Below are 19,180 nucleotides of genomic sequence, written 5' to 3' on the forward strand. Positions count from 1 at the left end.
TGGTAATGAACTGGAGGGTGCTAGATTAGGCTTCTTTTAGTCCACGACACCTGTATGTTATTCATATAAACAGATGGAAAACAGAGAGAATAGGTCATCTACAAATAGGTATTTATTGAATAGATTACCTCCTCTCTAATAGGTATCTTAGAATGTTACTCAGTCGTACCACTATGCCTAAAATAGTACTGTGTTCGTAATTAGGTAACCTAACCATTGTCTACGGGTAGAGAAACAACACTGCTCAACCTCACTGAGAGGAGAATGGCCCGCGCCATTGGATTGACTGTAAACTTCTCTCTCTCGAAGATGGCGCCGACCGAGAAAAGCGTCAGCTTATGAGTTTTGCAATATAGTGACTTTTATCGTGTTATCGTTACTTTTTTTGCACAGAAAGTTCATACCAGTGTTGTCGTAGTCGAGTCCGGTCTCGAGACCGGACTCGACTAGAGTGTGTCTGTCTCAGATTAATTTGAGTGTCTCTGTCTCAGATGAATTTGTACTCTGTCTCAGACAGTGAGGACTCGTAATTTCTTCCAGAGACCAGCGGAGTAAGAAACACAGAGCCTAACGTTAGCCAGATACAGTGCATTAGGAAAGTATTCAGACCCAATTACTTTTTCTACATTTTGTTATGTTACAACCTTATTATAAAATGGATTAAATGAAAAAAATATCCTCATCAATCTACACACAATGACCCATAAAGACAGGTTTTTAGACATTTCTGCAAATGTATAAAAAACAAATGTCTTTTTTACATAAGTATTCAGACCCTTTGCTATGAGACTCGAAATTGAGCTCCGGTGCATCCTGTTTCCATTGATCATCCTTGAGATGTTTCTACAACTTAATTGGAGTCCACCTGTGGTAAAATCAATTGATTTGACATGCACACACCTGTCTGCATAAGGTCCCACAATTGACAGTGCATGTCAGAGCAAAAACCAAGCCATGAGGTTGAAGGAATTGTTAGTAGAGCTCTGAAACAGGATTGTGTCGAAGCGCAGATCTGGGGAAGGGTACCAAAAAATGTCTGCAGCATTGAAGGTTCCTAAGAACACAGTGGTCTCCATCATTCTTAAATGGAAGAAGTTTGGAACCACCAAGACTCTTCCTAGTGCTGGACGCTCGACCAAACTGAGCAAGAAGTGCCTTGGTCAGGGAGGTGACCAAGAACCTGATGGTCACTCTGACAGAGCTCCAGACTTCCACTGTGGAGATGGTTGTCCTTCTGAAATGTTCCCTCATCTCTGCAGCACTCCACCAATCAGGCCTTTATGGATAGAGTGGCAAGACGGTAGCCACTCCTTAGTAAAAGGCACATGACAGCCCGCTTGGAGTTTGCCTCAAATGCAGGTGTGCCAAGCTTGTAGCTTCATACCCAAGAAGACTCGAGGCTGTAATCGCTGCCAAAGGTGCTTCAACAAAGTACTGAGTAAAGGATCTGAATACTTATATATAAAAAAATAATACATCTGTAAAAATGTTTTAAAAAATACACAAAAAAAAGTATTTGCTTTGTTATTATAGGGTATAGTGTGTAACTTGATGAGAGTAAAAAAAAAAATGGAAAATGTCAAAGTGTCTGAATACTTTCCAAATGCACTGTAGCTAGCTGCTAGGAGGATGTCATGTCAAGCCATTGGAGGAGTGACTGACTTTTTCCCCTCATATCGTTTTTTTGGTGGCTATACACAGCTAGGGATGCAGGTGTCATTTTGGGTAGCTAGCATGAACTTGAACGACTGTTCTCCAGTTAGCATATATCTTGCGATTGCAAGTTTCCCTCTGTCTATCTACTCTGATTTCAGAGCACTCTCATCTGTGTGTCAGAGCGCAGAACAACTGCTGAATTTACAAATGCGCCACACCAGCTGAATGTGACCGGTGTCAGTAAACGTAGGCCATAAAGTAATGGTTAGTCATGAACTCTCTAGATAACATGTAATCGGCCTAACCAGCTCTGCTACGGCGAGTAAAATGGTCAGAGTGAGGTGTTCTCTCGTTTGTGTCTGGAAGTAGCTAGCTAGCAAGCTAGCCAACTTTAGCCAGTTAGCTTGGGTGCTTTGTTGGGACAAGCATGCATTGGCAGGGAAGCTGCAGAAGGACGAGGAGGCTATAATTCGCCATTCTTTATCAGAGCAATTTTGACGGGCAACTAGTTGAAAAAGTTTGAGAGGGTTTATCTAATGTTCCTTCATTAGATTTTCGCCCTGGCTAGCATTAGTTGTTGATCTTGTTGATGTGCATAACTGAGGGAGAGAGAGCCTACCTTTTCATGGTTGTTTGATCAATAGAACTGTAAAGTTTCCAAATGTACGAGTCCAACAAACATTTGTCAAAAACTCCGGCCACCCAAGCCACAGACTGTTCTCTCTGCTGCCTCACAGCAAAGTAAGATATCCACATGTGGAGTTTTCTTCGATGTAAAACTGCAAATGGGTTTTTCACATGCAATTCCACATGTGAAAGGGACATTTTCACACGTGAAACAAAAACAACATGTTATCCTCCTCACATGTGAAATGGTTGCTTTAATATGTGAACTCTAAATTTACACACACACACTTTCTAGGCAAGGCATAATAACGGGCCATTTCTGAGAGAGAGCGAGAGTGAGAGAGAGAGAGAGAATTACCATTACCTCCTTTGATGTTGTGTGTCTACTGACTCCATCTCTTATTATCCCGTTCTTATCCAATATTCCAGCTTTCCGTTCTTTATCCTCCACATCCAAATGGCTTCCGCTCTCGTCCATTGAACACACATCCAGGGGTATTTGCCATTGCCTGCTATATTATGCACTACCTTCACATGTGGCAGTTTGCAAATGATGATGTTCCTGGTAAGAGCACGCTGGTGGCCTGAGCCAAAGTGGTATCAGTGCTATTTTCCTTGGACAGATAATGAGGTGCTGCTGAGAATGTGATGGAGGCTGTCCTGGCCATACCAAAGAACAGACCTCCATTCCAATGCAGCACTGAATAGCCTGCTAATCTGCTAACCATACGTTTGCACATCAGGTACTGTAGCATGTCATTGTCTACTAATGTGAGCTGTTGGAAACCACTTAAAACAGGGGTGCATTTGTTTGGGTGCACACACACACATTTTGAAAACACTCTGTCAAACACACTATATGCTCGAGTACACGTGCACACTCAAACTACACGCAGCCACACATGCACACACACACAAACATGCATTGACACACACATACATTTGAGTATCACAGCCAAGCCAAGCCAAGTGAGTCAACACAGGTCAAATCCCCTTTAAGTGGATGGCTTTGGGTGCAGCAGTCTCAGAGGAACAAGTGGTGTGTTTGAAGTGTGGTTCAATGGAGATTGGAGATGCCCTTCTTGAAGTATTCTTGCTCTAAATACACATTGGCACATGGCAGGCAAGGGGTGGGGTGGCTTTAGCAAATCCCGGGTGTGTGTTTTGGTAGATTGGCAAAGCCCAGATTTCAAGGTTCAAGATTTAGAGGTTAGCTGCCATTGTCCATGTAAGCACTTTCTGTGCTAGCTAAACCTGCTTTAATGTCAGGCAGGTCGCAAGCATCCAACTGCAGTTTTTTGGAGTTTTTCCAAGGTAGTTATACGTCAGGAGACAATGAGGCAGTGAGCCTGTGAGATCAAGTTGTTGACAAGCATAGTAGAACAATTTCAAATAGATTTTCTTGATTTCTTTCAGCTAAGGCGTAGCCCTTTCCATCTTCAATAAAAAAAGGATATCTTGCCGTGTGTCATTTGAACAAGAGTCGCTGCAATCTTGGTTTTGATTTTGCCTGTGTTTTGATTAACAGACTGCTGATAACTGGAGGTGTGAACACAGATGTGAGAAAGCAAGGGCTTTGCCTGTGTTTTGATTAACAGACTGATGATAACTGGAGGTGTGAACACAGATGTGAGAAAGCAAGGGCTTTGCCTGTGTTTTGATTAACAGACTGATGATAACTGGAGGTGTGGACACAGATGTGAGAAAGCCAGTGGTTTGCCTGCGACAACAAGGGCGTAATTGAGGTGCGCCGAGCTGTGAGGGGATTAAAACGAGCGTTGTTTGGGGAACAATTTGAGTGAAACAGCAGATAACATGGGTTCTGTGATTTCGGGTTCCTCCTCTACCCATCGATCTGTTTTCCCTCTGGGGGGGCATCTATTGTTTTCAAAGCTGCCCCTGCTGAGCTAATGTAGAGCATGGTTGAATGAACAAACATGTTCAGTTAGAGGTTGTTCATCAGTCTTTAGAAGCTCTGAGTCCAGCTCTGAGAGTACAAGGGCCATCAGGAAACAATACTGTGAGGAAAGGAGGTCTAAGAAGTGGGGAGTGCTTTTGGAGCAGAGAGTTGCTGTGATAGGTGAGGAGTGTTGGCTCTGCCTGGCCCACTGCCCTGTTACTTTAGCTGCCCTGACACACACACACACACACACACACACACACGTCCTCAGCGCTCCAGTTTATTTGGAATCAGTGCATGAGCAATAAAGAAGAGGTGAGCGTAGCTCTCCAAAGTGTGATGGGGCCAACGCTCAGCTAATAAACCATCTCTAATGCAAACATGCATTTTCTCTCTCCCTCCCTTTTTCCTGCTAACACACAAACAAACACATGCGCTCTCTCTCTCTTCTCTATCCTCTGTCTCTCTCTCTCTCATCCCTTATTCACATTTCTAGTCCTTATTTAATTTTATCTTGTTTTCTCACTGCCCCCTTTCTTTCTCTGTTTGGCTCCCTCTTTCTCTCTCCATCTGTCCACAACCTTCCTCCCTTCTTTCCATCTCTCCCTTCTCTTTCCATCCATTCATCCAGTAATAAAATTCAAACTCTCTCACGAACGCATACTGTTCCCCCCACACATATGCATATACTCTCTCTCTCTCTCACTCTCACTCTCACTCTCACTCACACGCTGCACGTCTCTGCTGGGCTGAAGAGCAGAGTGCACACGGAGCCAGACGCTCCCTTCAGTGTGCGCATCACATGTCTGCTGGCAGGAGCTGCCCTTCTCTCCTCTTTCTCTCTCTCTGTCACTCTCTTTCTCTCCACACCTCTCAGTACTCTGCAAGACTTTCAGCATGGAGCTGGCCGGAGTGGCCGTGTTGCCCCAGAGATACAGTACGTACCTGCTCTCTTTTCTTCCTTTTTTCCCCTCCTTTTTTTCAATATTGATGCAATTTTCTTGTGATTTACATTTCATGAATGGGGATGCTTTTGATACATGCTATCTCTTAGAGGGAGTGTTCTGCAGTGAAATTAAAGTTGGTTCAGTACTAAGGTGCCAACCTTAGTTGGTTGTCAAACAGTACTTTGTTGTGGCAGGTTGTCTTTTTTCATCGCTTTCCGGTGTTCTGTTAGGGGGTTCGTGCAACATTATACGTAAAGCACCTGTATGCACCTGGGCTGAATGTCCGAGTTTATGCGTGAATGGGGCTGTGCGGGAAGACCGTGGCACACACATTCCCTTGTAGTAGATCAATGTCTGGAAAACGCCGCAAGAAGGATGAGATGAAAGAGCCAGACAGGTGTTGTTATGATACACTTGGTTTGTTCACTTTGGAAAAGGGTATTTTATGGCATTTAGTATGTAGGTAAGAGTGGGGTAAGTTGAGCCAGTCTTTTTATGTAACAATAAACAAAATTAATAATTTGAGCAAATATTTAGGAAGAGGTCATCATTTAATGGAGTCTGTGAAGGAAGAAGACACATGGGAAAAAATGGTAAGCAAGACTTTCCCCAATTCAAATGAATGTATTGTGTTAGAGGTTTCATGCTGCTTGTATCTAAACCAAAGTAGAGGGTCATTTTAAGTTTGTTCTATAGATCAGTCCTAAACCTAGCATGAAAGTGCATCCTTGTAGCTGTGTGGTCTAATATAGTCAAAATGTTTGAGCCAATGGCAAGTTGAGCAAATGTAAATGTTTTCTTCCCAGGCTTGTCATTGTCATTCCTCTGTGTTTTCTTTCCCAGGGTGGCTTAGGAGGTGGCAGCCTTATCCCCTTTATTCCTCTCACTGCTACCTGGAGAGGGGAGTTGGTGGGCGTGCGTGTATGTGTACACCACTACGCATGTACACACACACACAGGAATAGAATGGAAATATTTACCCATGTATTCCCTGCCAATAAAGCTTTATTAGATTACATGGAATTGAGAGAACGTGTGATAGAAGAGTGAACATTTGATAAATAGATACAACCAAAAATTAAATGAAAGAAGCAGAGAAAGATATAGAAACCGAGTGAAAGAGAAACATATGGAAGGAAGATCCGTGAGACATAGACCCAGATATAGGCTTTCCGATCCAAAGCATGGACAGACTTTCGTGATCCGCCCCGGTGATGGTACCATTAGCTAAGTAGGTATGTATCTATCTCGGCTAGCAGAACACTAATAGGGCTAACTTTAGACAGATGGGAATGTGCGAGAGAGAGCGTCTAGCTACGGTATGTAGCTGGGAGCCTACAGTGCCAGAGCTAATAACGTTCCTCTGTCACACTACACAAAGTGATAGAGAAGAGTTTGAGACGTGTGAATGGGTTCAAGCATGCAGTAGGCTTTGGAGGAATATATGAACGTGTTTATTGATGTTAAACTTGTGTATTTTTCCTATTTCTATGGATCATAGCTGTGTATTATTAAATCCAAAATGTGTGGTAAATCAGTTTGTAGGTGTAATGTGAAGGACTGGGTGAAAAGCCTGCTGCTGAGGTCCATCAGAAAATGTCTCCTGTTTGTCTCTCACCTGAATGGTGACACTGTAACTCAATGAATATCCTAACAAAGGCAGTTTTATGCTGCATTGAAGGCTACACAGTTCAGCTCTCTACTGCGGTTTCTGTGCGTGTGCAGGTGTGTACGTAATTGCATTACACTATTATTAACTGTGATGCAGTCATTGTGGATTGATTACATGTGTATTCTATTGACATGACCCAGAGCTTCAGTTTAGTCATTTTAATGTGATTTGATGATCCAGAGGGGAAAGATGTTCTGTGTCATTATTGTGTCTACATTTTCTTTTTGTTTTTACATTTTATTTATCTTGAGAAGTTACCATGTTGTGTCATCCTAATTATCTACCACATTTTTCTTGATGGAATACAGAGATACAGATTTGATTTGATATGATGAACATTATAACGCACTGATAACATTATAACACACTGATAACACATGTCATTCTGTCATGAGTGGATATTCTCAATAACCAAAGCACAAGCTTCGTAATGTGAAAGACATTCAAAATCAGCAGTATGGTTTTGTGATAAGTGCTACACTATCGGTAATGAGGAGAGAGAACACTTTCCCACAGTGCTTATTTCCCATGGACGTTGACACGTTTTCCAATGAGACCCGAGTCTTCTTGTTTGCCTATACCCTCTGCCACTTTCAGCACCACTGCATGTGGACAGCTCCCAGGCTTAGGGGAACGTGTCTGAGGCGAGGCTTAACGTATGCAGTGGGCTTCCAATCCCTCCTTTCACCCCGTAGATCTGTAAGACCCAAGGTAATTATAGTAAACTAAAACGAAACTAATCATTAAAAAATATTTTGTCAACTAAAATTACATAAATAACAAACCTGTTTGAAAAACTAAAACATATCTGTTACTCCTAAATTAACTTAAAACAAATATTCATTTTGTTCAGTTTTGTACAATTTTTTTCTAAACTTTGGGTGAAAATCAGATGTTTTTTTTAATGGTATTTTCAAATGTTTCGGGGGGTTTCAAGCTACTGAACCTGATGGGTGTCACGTTCGTATGTGGAGACGGACCAAGGCGCAGCGTATGTTGAGTTCCACATAATATTTTAATAGTGAAACTGAGCAACAACAAAACAATAAACTAACAACGCACTGTGACTAAAAAGGTGCTACGTGCACTAACTCAAAACACAGTAACACAAACAATATCCCATAACCCACAGGTGGAAAAATGCTTAAAAACTTAAGTACGATCCCCAATTAGAGACAACGATTACCAGCTGCCTCTAATTGGGAATCAGACACAAACCCCAACATAGAAAATAAACTTAGAACCCCACATAGAAATAATAAACTAGACTAAAACCCCTACTCACGCCCTGACCTACTCTACCATAGAAAATACAGGCTTTCTATGGTCAGGATGTGACGTAGTACCCGCTCATCCTGCGGATCCAGCCATGGACCCAGGCTGAACACTGTGCCCCGCCTGGACCCAGGAGCAGGGGAAAGCTCCTGCCTTGGAGCGAGACTGGACGCTGTTCCTGGACTTGGCACCAATGCCGAAGAAGACTCTGGCCTTGGAGCTGGACTGGACAACGTGCTTAGACTCCGGCCATGGAGCTGGAGGTTCCGGACCGTGGACCGTCCCAGGGGGTTTCGGACCGTGGACCACCCCAGGGGGTTCCGGACCGTGGACCGCCCCAGGGGGTTCCGGACTGGCGGACGTCGCCGTTAGCTCTGGACTGGGGAGGCGCACTGGAAGCTTGATGCGTGTAGTCGGCACAGGTGGCACCAGACCCGTGACACGCACTTCAGGGCGAGTGCGAGGAGCAGGCACAGGACACACCTGACTGGGAAGGCACACTTGAGGGAGAGTGCAAGGAGCAGGCACAGGACGCACCTGACTGGGAAGGCGCACTTGAGGGAGAGTGCGAGGAGCGGGCACAGGACGTACTGGGCTGTGGAGACGCACTGGAGGTCTGGAGCGTAGAGCTGGCACAACATGTCCTGGACAGATAACAACCTTTGCACGGCAAGTGCAGGGAGCTGGCACAGGACGTACTGGGCCGTGGAGGCGCACTGGAGACACGGTGCGTAGAACCGACACACATTGTACCGGAACGTCAACACACTTCGCAAGGCAAGTGCGAGGAGCTGGCACAGGACATACTGGGCTGTGAAGACGCACTGGATACTTGGTGCGTATAGCCGGCATCAATTGTACCGGAACTTGAACACACTTCTCAGGACGAGGACAGGGAGCTGACTCAGGTGGCACTAAACTGACAACACGTTCCTCCACCAACTCAACAACTCTCCCATTTCTCTCTCTTCCAAATTCTCCCTCTTCTCTGGCTGGCTCTGGTTCACTCCTCGGCCCCGTCGACTGCTCCATGTGCCCCCCCCCTCCTGGCAGGTAGGCGGTCCTGTCCTGCCAGGATTTCCTCCCAAGTCCAGGATCCCTTCCCATCCAGGATCTCTTCCCAAGTCCAGGATACTTCCTCCTCTGGGCACAAAACAAGAGAGTAACAAACTAAACGTACAGCTTTGTAGGGCTAAAAAGCAACAAAACAAAATCAAGATAAAAGGAAAAGGCTGCCTAAATATGATCCCCAATCAGAGACAACGATAGACGGCTGCCTCTGATTGGGAACCACACCAGGCCAACATAGAAAATAAAAAACTAGACTACCCACCGTAGGCACACCCTGACCTAACCAAAAATAAAGAACTAAAAGGTTCTCTAAGGTCAGGGCGTGACAGTGGGTAGATGCGGCCAGCATTTTGTTAGCTTGTGAATGGGTGTCTTTGAGCAGTAAAGCTAACAAAGCTAACTGTAGGTGCATCAGTGACAGCCAAAAGTCCAACACTGTAGTGGTTTTCCAACAGGAACTCTCAGATCAGCATGGCAGTGTCAATTAGCTGCTATTGTTTCTGAAAGTGTTTATTTATAAATATCTAAAACGTTTCTATTCTCCCATATCACACACTCACAAACTGAAAACATAACGCGTGCACAATAATTGGTTAGTGAGGTCTCATATCACTTTAATTTGTTTTCCTTATCTTCGCTGTGACGTTTGTTCCTGTATCAATCACGTCCTTGATCAAAAGAAACGTATGGTTGGTTAACAAATAGTGCCTACCACTTTTTTTTTGTACCAGTCTCTATTCTTTTTAAATCCAAGTCACGTTGTGATTTACTTTATCATGTAAACCTAACCTAACCCATCACCTTATGTATTACTGTCCCAGTGGCTAGAAGTGACATCCCGAAAAACGATACAAAATATTAGTATTAAAACTATTCACCTCCCTTGGATTTTTTTCACACTTTGTTGCATTACAATGTGGGATTGAAATTAATTTAATTGTGATTTTTTTTTGTGTGTATGTGTCAATGATCTACACAAAATACTCTGTCAGAGTGGAAGAACAATTTGAATATAAAAAGGGTAGGTACCATAAACGTTACCACATGTAACTTATGGATGACCATTAGTATACGCCTCAAGTCCCAATGCAAAGTTACACCTCACGTTTCTATTTTTCGAGTTATTACATACAACCAGAATGATCCGAATGCCAAAATCATCTTGGAAATTATTTTTCCAGGGTGTGATGTAATATGGAGGATCCGGCAAGCCAGCCTATTCCCTACAATGTAAACTCCAACAGAAATAACTTCAACGTAAACCAAATGTTTGCGCTCATGACTACTGGTTTCAATAAAATGTTCAGCCAACTTACAAGCAAATACTTGATTTAAATTATTTCACAAATCAACTTGCAAGATTGTTAGCCTACATTACAAACTACATTACACACTTAATATGTTGTGAAATCTTTTATGAATGTATTGTTAAGTTTTTAAACTGTATAACTGCCTTAATTTTGCTGGACCCCCCAGGAAGAGTAGCTGCTGCCTTTGGGATACATAATAAATACAAGTACACCAACGTTTTGAAAATACATAATGCCATCTAACCAGTTATCAAAGAATGCAAGCTATAGTATATACAGGTATCTTAGTCAAAATAGATAGATTCCAGATATCAGTCAGCCCTCATGAAAAAAAGATTGCAAAGATTGCAGTCAGAGTATAATGGCAGTTAGAGTGTAGTATAACTGCAGTACGCTACAAGTACTGCGTCCAAAATAAGTGTTTTACTGGAGTACTTGTGCAGTGTAACTGCAGTTATAGTGCAGTATAACAGTTCAACTCTGCAATTACTGCCCCCAAAATACCACAGTCGACTGCAGTTACTACACCTTTTTATTGCCGTTTCAAAACTGAAATATTTTTTTTGTAAGGGAGCTAGCACTAATACAAGGTGGAAAAGGTTACAAAACTCCCGTTGCCTACTTCACAGAGAACATTCCGAAAAGTTTACGAAACAAAAAGGAGAGCAGATGAGGTACTACACAATTAGAGCAAGCAGGTATGATTTTCTCTTTCATTTTGAACCCATGACAGGACGGCAGGCTCTGGTGCCTTCTTATCAGGTTCCCACTAGATAACACAGTCTGTGAAGAGCATGAGGTTGCCTCCTTGTTTACATCCCATTGGTGGATTGAAGCTCACCACTGTCAACACTTGGTCTGGAATATAATTACATGCTAGCATGGCTATTGGCTAACGTTCGCCAGCTTGAGCTTGCTACCGAGCTAGCATACGAACTCGGTCGCACAGAGTAGATTCTCCATTTGACGTTGAGAAATAGTGCAAAGTGGGTAGTTTAGAAGATATATCCAGATATAAGTTACAAAATATGTAATAATCACAAAACATAAATACGTTTGTACTTATAGCTAACCAGATCGTGACTACAACTAAGTTAAGTCTTTAACCACACTGTGTTGTTACATTGGTGAGTAAAAACTCATGCTTCCTACCCTTTTGAATGAGAAATAAAACACTAACAGACCTTGATTAGATAAGTATTCACCACCCTGATTCAATACATGTTAGAAACACCTTTGGCAGCAATTATACTGTAGCTGTGACTTCTTGGGTAAATCGCTAAGAGCTCTGCAAACCTGGATTGTGCAATATTTGTCCATTACTCTTTTTTTTAAATGTTCAAGCTCTGTCAAGGTGTTGGATCATGCCTAGACAACAAGTCTTACCATATCTTTTCAAGCAGATTTATGTCAACTGTAACTTGGCCACTGTCTTCTTGTTAAACAACTCCAGTGTAGATTTGGCCTTTTTGTTGTAGGTTATTGTCCTGCTGAAAGTTAATTCCTCTCCCAGTTTCTGGTGTGAAGCAGATTTTCCTCTAGGATTCTATAAATTATCATGGCTAATTTGGGTGCAACCAATTAGTTTAATTTCTCCAAGATACAATTACATTTCAACAAAATAATGTTTCAGGAATGCCAGTCGTACCTGTTTCTAACTCCAGAAGCTATTCCAGAACAATCTGAGACTGTGGGTGTCATAGCTTGCTGAAATGACATGGAAAGACTTTCTTGAGAAGGAGGCGAGTAGAGCAATTGAGATTCTCCCTTGGTCTTTGTGGTGTTACATCTTCCTCTGTCACAGCAGTGACCCACATGGATATACCTGCAGTGCGGTATCTAAGCCCATCCTATTCGAGGAGATATTTATAACCATAGAACTGCAGGTTGGGAAACAATGCAACAGTTTAAGGCCACTATACCAGATCATTAGGCGGTGAGAATTATTTTCTGAAGGTTAAAGACTGTATGAATCTCTCTCTCACACACACACACACACACACACACAGACACACACACACACAATGGGTTGTTATTGTGTTGGGAAAATGACAAAATATTTCAAATACATCCCCTCAGTGATTAGTTAATATGCATTGTGATGACCATTGATTACAAGTCAGTGGCAAGGTAAACAGAGCCATCATCTGTACAGCCTTGTCACTGTAATCAGGAAAGAGCCCCGTTGTTTATTTCCCTCTTTGTCCTTTACATGACATTCCTGCTGGAGCCCCAGAGAGTGCATATCCCACATGATTTATACTGTTGTATCTACTGTAGTGTTTTTTTGTGGACATTACTGAAGTATTTACAATAGTGTTTTTGTTTCATTGTCTTTAGCATAGAAGTGGAGGCTTTTTCCTCCTGGAGAAATACTAAAATAGCAAATATTCCATAACCGGAAGGGACTGGGATCTGAACGGATAGATCAGAACGTTGCTTTTTGCTGTAACTTGTATAGAACACATCATATGGTCTATACTTGGCATGTAGGTTCCTCACTTATGGGTGGCACAAAATGGCATTTGGGGAATGGGCAGGGTACAGTATATGCAAACTAAATACTGTAGTATTTACTAAAGTTTTAAAAAGTGTAGTGTTTTTGCAGACATTACAAGTAGTTACTAGAGTGTTTCTTTTATGCGGGGGAGGGGGTAATACTGTAGTATTTACTATTAGGGCTGGGAATTGCCGGGGACCACACGATACGATATTATCACAATACTTAGTTGCCTGATAGGATATGTATTGCGATACTCACAATTCTATATGTAATGCGATTTGATACAGTGATTATTTTTATTTTTTTGCAGTTCAATGTTCCAAACATATTGCCCATTATATGTCTGCTGTAGAGACAAGAGCCGTGAGAAAAGTTTTGATCAGCCATGGAAATAAGTGTTTTGGGTCAGGTACAGTCAACGAGTGCAATATTAATATTGCGATATTGTCAAAACATAACAATATATTGTCAAATTATGTAATAACCACATATGTAACTATCGATTTCCCCCCCCCCATCCCTATTTACAATCGTAGTCAACAGTATACTACAACGTTCTATAGTAAATACTACTACATATGTGTTCTATCCCAGTTCTAACACACCTGATTTCACTGATCACATAGCCCTTGATTCGTTTAATGAGTTGCGTAAGTGCTGGGCTAATTGAATTGACACACCCTTGAATTGCAGGGGTCCTCGAGGAATGTCATGAGAAACACCACATTTAGTGCCAGAGTCAGGTTTGGAAAGTGCTCTTCCTTGAAGCTCACCACCATGTCACCTTTCACTATAAGGAAGAGACATGGCGGTGGACATTTGATTGAGCGTACGGGAGGTCCAGTTTGATGTCCTGATAGAATGTGAACCCATGATTAACCTCGATGACAGACGCCCTCAGGACAAAGTTTGTCCTCAGGACTTCTTGTTTCCAGGTGCTTGTAAGCAGCTCTCCTAGGCAAGGTTGTGCCCTCTCCCTATTGTGTTACGGCAAATTTTGGCGAGAAGTAGATGATATAATCATGGCATAAAGTTCTCTGTGAATCTGATCCTCAAACAAATGGTTAATCCTGCGGAGATCAAAGGAGCAGACCGTGTCTGCCTCCTAACGATAGTAAAAGCAGTATGCAAATAGTTTATGCTTAATTGTGCTTCAGATATATATAGCATGCACGTGTTTGAACAGGATCATCTGCGATTCCACCCAGATTCACAGCACTCAGTTTTTATATTAACTGAAACTTCAGCAGCGATCGCAACAGGACTTCACAACCCTCCCACGAAGAAGGCATTTTCGGAGGGTGGGGCGTGCTGTATTATATCAAAGCTTGATGTAGGAACGCTGTGCCTGTACGGTAAATAGTAATGCAAAGGCAGATCCATACCTCCCAGCGCTATCCAATCAACACAAACAGAGAGAGCGAGAAAGACATTATATTTCATAAAGCGCTCATCTTGCAGATCCTCCACTCCTATATGTCTGCCATTATTCAAGTTTTCGCACATAAAGGCTCTGACTCAACTGTGTGTGTGTGTCTGTGAGTGAGTGAGAGCAGATGTGGAGAAATTCGAACCCCGGGCAGTTATCCAAGTCACCCTAGGTGAAAAAGAGGCACACATACAAAAAACAACAGAATTTGGGCCCCTCTCTCTTCGCCACAATAGTTTAAATAAGCTAGGGAGGGTTTCTCTCAGTTCAAAGTGAAGCACATTTGTTGGCATTTTTAAACTGCGGGGGAAGCAGCAGCAGCCCCGAACCAATCAAAAGGCTTTTGGAGTTCACCCTCAGATGAGATGTCATCATTTGGAGTGCTTTTTCACCATGGGGTATTTCAAAACTTTGGTAGGTTTGGGAATTGTATTTTAAATGACGCTGCAAACAAGGTTTTTCACAGATTTAACAACCTGAGTTGATTGACAGAGTAGATGGCTCTCATTTGAAGACATCGCAGTAACTTTCTGCATGTTTAAACCCACTTTTAGTTGAGTGACCACAGAGTTAGTGGACCATTCTCTTGCTTGTGGCTGTCTTCAGCCCATGATTCCCTGTCTTAGTGTCTTTTCAAATAGTAACCATCCAATGGGAACCAGTGAATCTGATCATGTCAGTAAGCCAGATAGACATTAGAGAGCTTTAAGATAATTAGGAAGTGGCGTTTCACTCGAGGGAACACATTATAGTAGCCAAATCCTTTTACATATTCATCCCCTAATTGTTTGGATAATGAGCCAAGATCCAACTCAGAATATTTAATCCAGGTCCAAATTATTCTGTGTTGTGTCAGATTCATTAGCTCATATTCCCCCTTCAAACTTCAACCTTATTTATCGTGTATGACGTAGTATCGATCGCCTGTATCTGGTTGTAAATGTCATCCAAAATCGATATGAGGGTTAAAACAACACAGGATCATTTGATTTGCGTTAAACATGGAAATCCAAGAATTCCACCACTTTGACAGTCAAACATTCAAACAACAGATATGTAAAGAGGTGACCGTGTTGGAATCCCAGCCCAAGCATTTATCTGTCTTTGTTTTATCGGCCTTGGAGAACAGACACACACAACCGTCCTCCACTTTGTTCCTTTCTCTTAATTACCCCGTTGCATGATTTCACAAAAGACGAAGAGCGTCTCCATCGCCAAGCTTTTCATTTAAAGACATAGATGAGATGCAAATCAGGGCTCCTGAGTGGCTCAGCGGTCTAAGGCACTGCATCTTAGTGCAAGAGGTGTCACTACAGTCCCTGGTTTGAATCCAGGCTGAATTGCATCCGGCCGTGATTGGAAGTTCCATAGGGATGCACACAATGGGCCCAGCATTGGCCGGGGTAGGCCGTCATTGTAAATAAGAATTTGTTCTTAACTGACTTGCCTAGTTAAATAAAGGTAAACAAAAATACCATCTCGCTGACTCATCTCGCTGGTGCTGCCAGACAAATTTCCCAAACCATTTAAAGAGACGCAAACCCTGTTCAGCTCCTTCCCCACTACTCCTCTTCCTCCTCCTCATTAATCTCCTACTTTTGAAATCTGCCATACAGTATGCAAGACATGGCCAGGCATTTCCATCTCTAAATGGAGAAGACAGTCTGTGCTGCGAAGCCGTAGACACATTGTGCTTGACCGCTTTAATTGTCGATGGGGCCACGGTTCTCTGAAAGCTTCTGTACCGCGTTCTTCCCCTCGTCTCCGTCTGTCCTTTAACCCATGAACAGATGAGTCACTAAGACTCGTAATGAATTCATGGGAAGCTCCTCTTTCAGAGATTCTCTCAGATGAGACGAGGCAAATCTAATTTGGGTATTCACAGACATTCTTCAACCCTCCACTGGACACTGAGAGCTGCAGGAAGCGAGGGCCAGAGAGCTGGGCAAACACACTTTGTAATGTCATTTTTTTTTTGTGAATGCCATGTTTGACTGAAAGTCCCAAAGTAATGGCATTCTACGAGGAATGGAAATTAGTTGTTCATGTCCATCCATTCATAAATGTTATAAAAATTCCATTCAGCATGTGCTCACAAAACAAGACAACTGCAGGACTCCCTATCATACTCTTGCAGCCCTTCCCTCCATCCATCCTTACCTCCCTTCGTTCATCTCTTCTTTGAGAGAGTGCCCAGCTCCAGACCTGCCTTGGAGCTGCCCACCTTGGCTCCACCTCACCTGACCTTTCTGTCGGATGAGTGATGATGTTGCCCTCTCCCTCTCCTCTGCTTCTGTACCGGTCTTGACCCCCTTTACTTCGCAACCAGGAAAGGTCAGCCGCATTATGGTGTTGGAAAATGTCATGCCGCCCTTTGTTGGTACCAAAATCAAACCCTCCATTTGCAGTCGACGAGCCATCCAAGAGACATAAAATTGCCCAGAGGGAGCGTGGGAATTAGAGACAGCCATGTCGTGAGACAAGGGGGAGTATAGGAGAGGTGTGTGTGTGTGTGTGTGCTGTTGGGAATGGTGGAGGGCCAAATGTTGCTTTGTGGAGTCACAGCACACGACGTGTACTGACTCCATTCACATGGCCGGCAGTTATCACTAGTCACTGTGATCAGAGGGCCTTGTCCCATTTCCTCTGCAAAAGGATCTGTCACAGAGCGCCACAGGAACCAGAGCCCCTGGTGTGGGGGAATCAAAAAGGTGGTGCATCTATCTGCCTGACTGGATTAATGGTATGCTTACGTCACTGAGGTGCCAGATACTCTGTGCACAGACTGCAGTACAATATCTCTGCTCAGTTTGAAATGGGGCAGAAGATTGTAATAAGAATAAACAAGATTGCATGTTTTATTCCCAAATGCTTGGTGTACAGCCAACTTCATGCGCCACATTCACATCACCAAGATCAAATGAGTTCCCAAAGATGGAGGAGATAAAAAAAACAAAAAACTATTGATTCCGTCAAATCAATTTGCCGCTCTTATGCTTGTAAGAGTTTCTCTGTGACGCTGGATGCGGAGAGTAAATAAAGGTATCTGGTCTGTGGATCTCTTTCATTATCTCTCAGGTCCCCAGCAGGAAATGGCCTTGCTGCAGTTACAGGTCAAGGCCGATAAGACTTTACAAATCAGTACTTTTGACACCATCAATTTACTGGCAGCCGACCACAGCTCTGATGATTTGGCCTCCCTTAAGTCCTATTTCTCCCTCTTTTCTATTAACTCTGTTCTAGATTTCCTTTGTCTGCCTGTCAGCACATCCTTAATGTTTTGCCTGTTGAGCCAAGAGCTTCTCGCCAACCTTGCCACTGTGTCTTACTGATGCGAAGTGGCACGTTTTGTGGGAAGTGTTTGCGGTATTTACGGTACATGTGTCTCAGGTACTTTCAACAGACATCGACGTAAGACTATCAGACACCGCAACGGAGATTAGTGCCACATTGTATCCCGAGGAGTTTGTCAAAGCTACACTTTAATGCCTGAGCATTTCATAATCCTGTCACCTTTGCACATATCCTGTCATTTGATTGACAGTGTCATTGTCAAAACACCGGAATGTCATTGTTCTGACACAACCTGTCAGTAACGGATTCAATTTGTCATTGCTATTACAATGTTTGAACACTGAAATCATTTTTACAATATGAACACTGTTAAAGTTGTACTGTAGTTACTCCTTCCAAGTCCCTGGTCATGCAGATCTCTGCCGTTGTTCTTGACAATGAGGAAGCGTACTTTATAAAGATTACTCTAATTGGTCAAAGCTTTCAGAAGCTTAGGATTGTTCCAATAATTATTCTTAGCTGCCTCTTACAGTTGGATATAATTTACCATATGTATTTTGTTCTTAATTCACTCAGGATAAAGTATTACTACCAGAGCTGTGGGAAGCAAACTACAGTGGTTTTAAGCAAAGTGCCTTGTGAGAGTTTGACATTTATTTTTCATGTTAAATAACCCAAGAGCTGCCGCAGTCTCATTTATGAGAGGAAATGTGTACGATTCATGCTGAGCCGCAAACACACAAAGAACAAGGAGTATGAGATACCTAATCAAATCAAATGTTATTGGTCACGTACACATATTTATCAGATGTTATTGCGGGTGTAGCGAAATGCTTGTGTGAACATAAAAAATGTCAGGTAAATTCTACCTCCCAAAATTGAATAGCCACTGAAAACCGTGTCAAAAAAAGACAATGCAGTGGGGATAGGAGGGGCGCCATGTGCGACTGACGTGTTTTCCGTTTGCTCTCGTGGTATTCTTAAAGTTTATGTGAATTTTGCATCAGAACCGTATTTATTTTCAAATATTAATTTGGTGGTCCCTTTCCGTAAAAACAAAGACAACTTTGCTTCCGAATGTCAGCATGTCGACCAAGCATAAGGCCAAAAGCATGACTTTGAGAAAACACGGCCTACAAGACCCGCTCTCATCACCGCCCTCTCCTGAGTCTGAGGGCCCGGGGACGCACACTTTACCCGGGGGTGCGGCTTGGCCTGGCGGTGCTGAAATGAACATTCTCGAGGCCATCAAACTACTACGCTCTGAGATAGTTGAAATGAAAACACAGATGGTTGCTACGATTGAGGCCAGAATACAGGAGGTTTGATACTTTAAAAGCAGATTTAACCATCCTGCGGAACGAGACTGTGCCAGCAATCACATTACTCAAAACAACAACTGCGTCACACACTACAACGATTGCAGCACTGGAAACCTCCGCTATTAATGTCTCCGACTTAACTACATCCCTGGAGGCTGAAGTTAAACGCCTAGC

The 19,180-nt window shown here is 42.9% G+C and overlaps 1 protein-coding gene across 1 annotated transcript in view; it reads left to right on the top strand.

The window, feature by feature from the left end:
• The window catches only part of LOC135527385 (1-phosphatidylinositol 4,5-bisphosphate phosphodiesterase eta-2-like), a 206,188-nt gene that overhangs the window by 25,748 nt on the left and 161,260 nt on the right, over window positions 1-19,180 (top strand). The gene's annotated exons all lie outside the window — the stretch shown is intronic.

This window comes from Oncorhynchus masou, chromosome 33 (genome assembly GCF_036934945.1).
Source record: "Oncorhynchus masou masou isolate Uvic2021 chromosome 33, UVic_Omas_1.1, whole genome shotgun sequence".
Taxonomy (NCBI): Eukaryota; Metazoa; Chordata; class Actinopteri; order Salmoniformes; family Salmonidae; genus Oncorhynchus; species Oncorhynchus masou.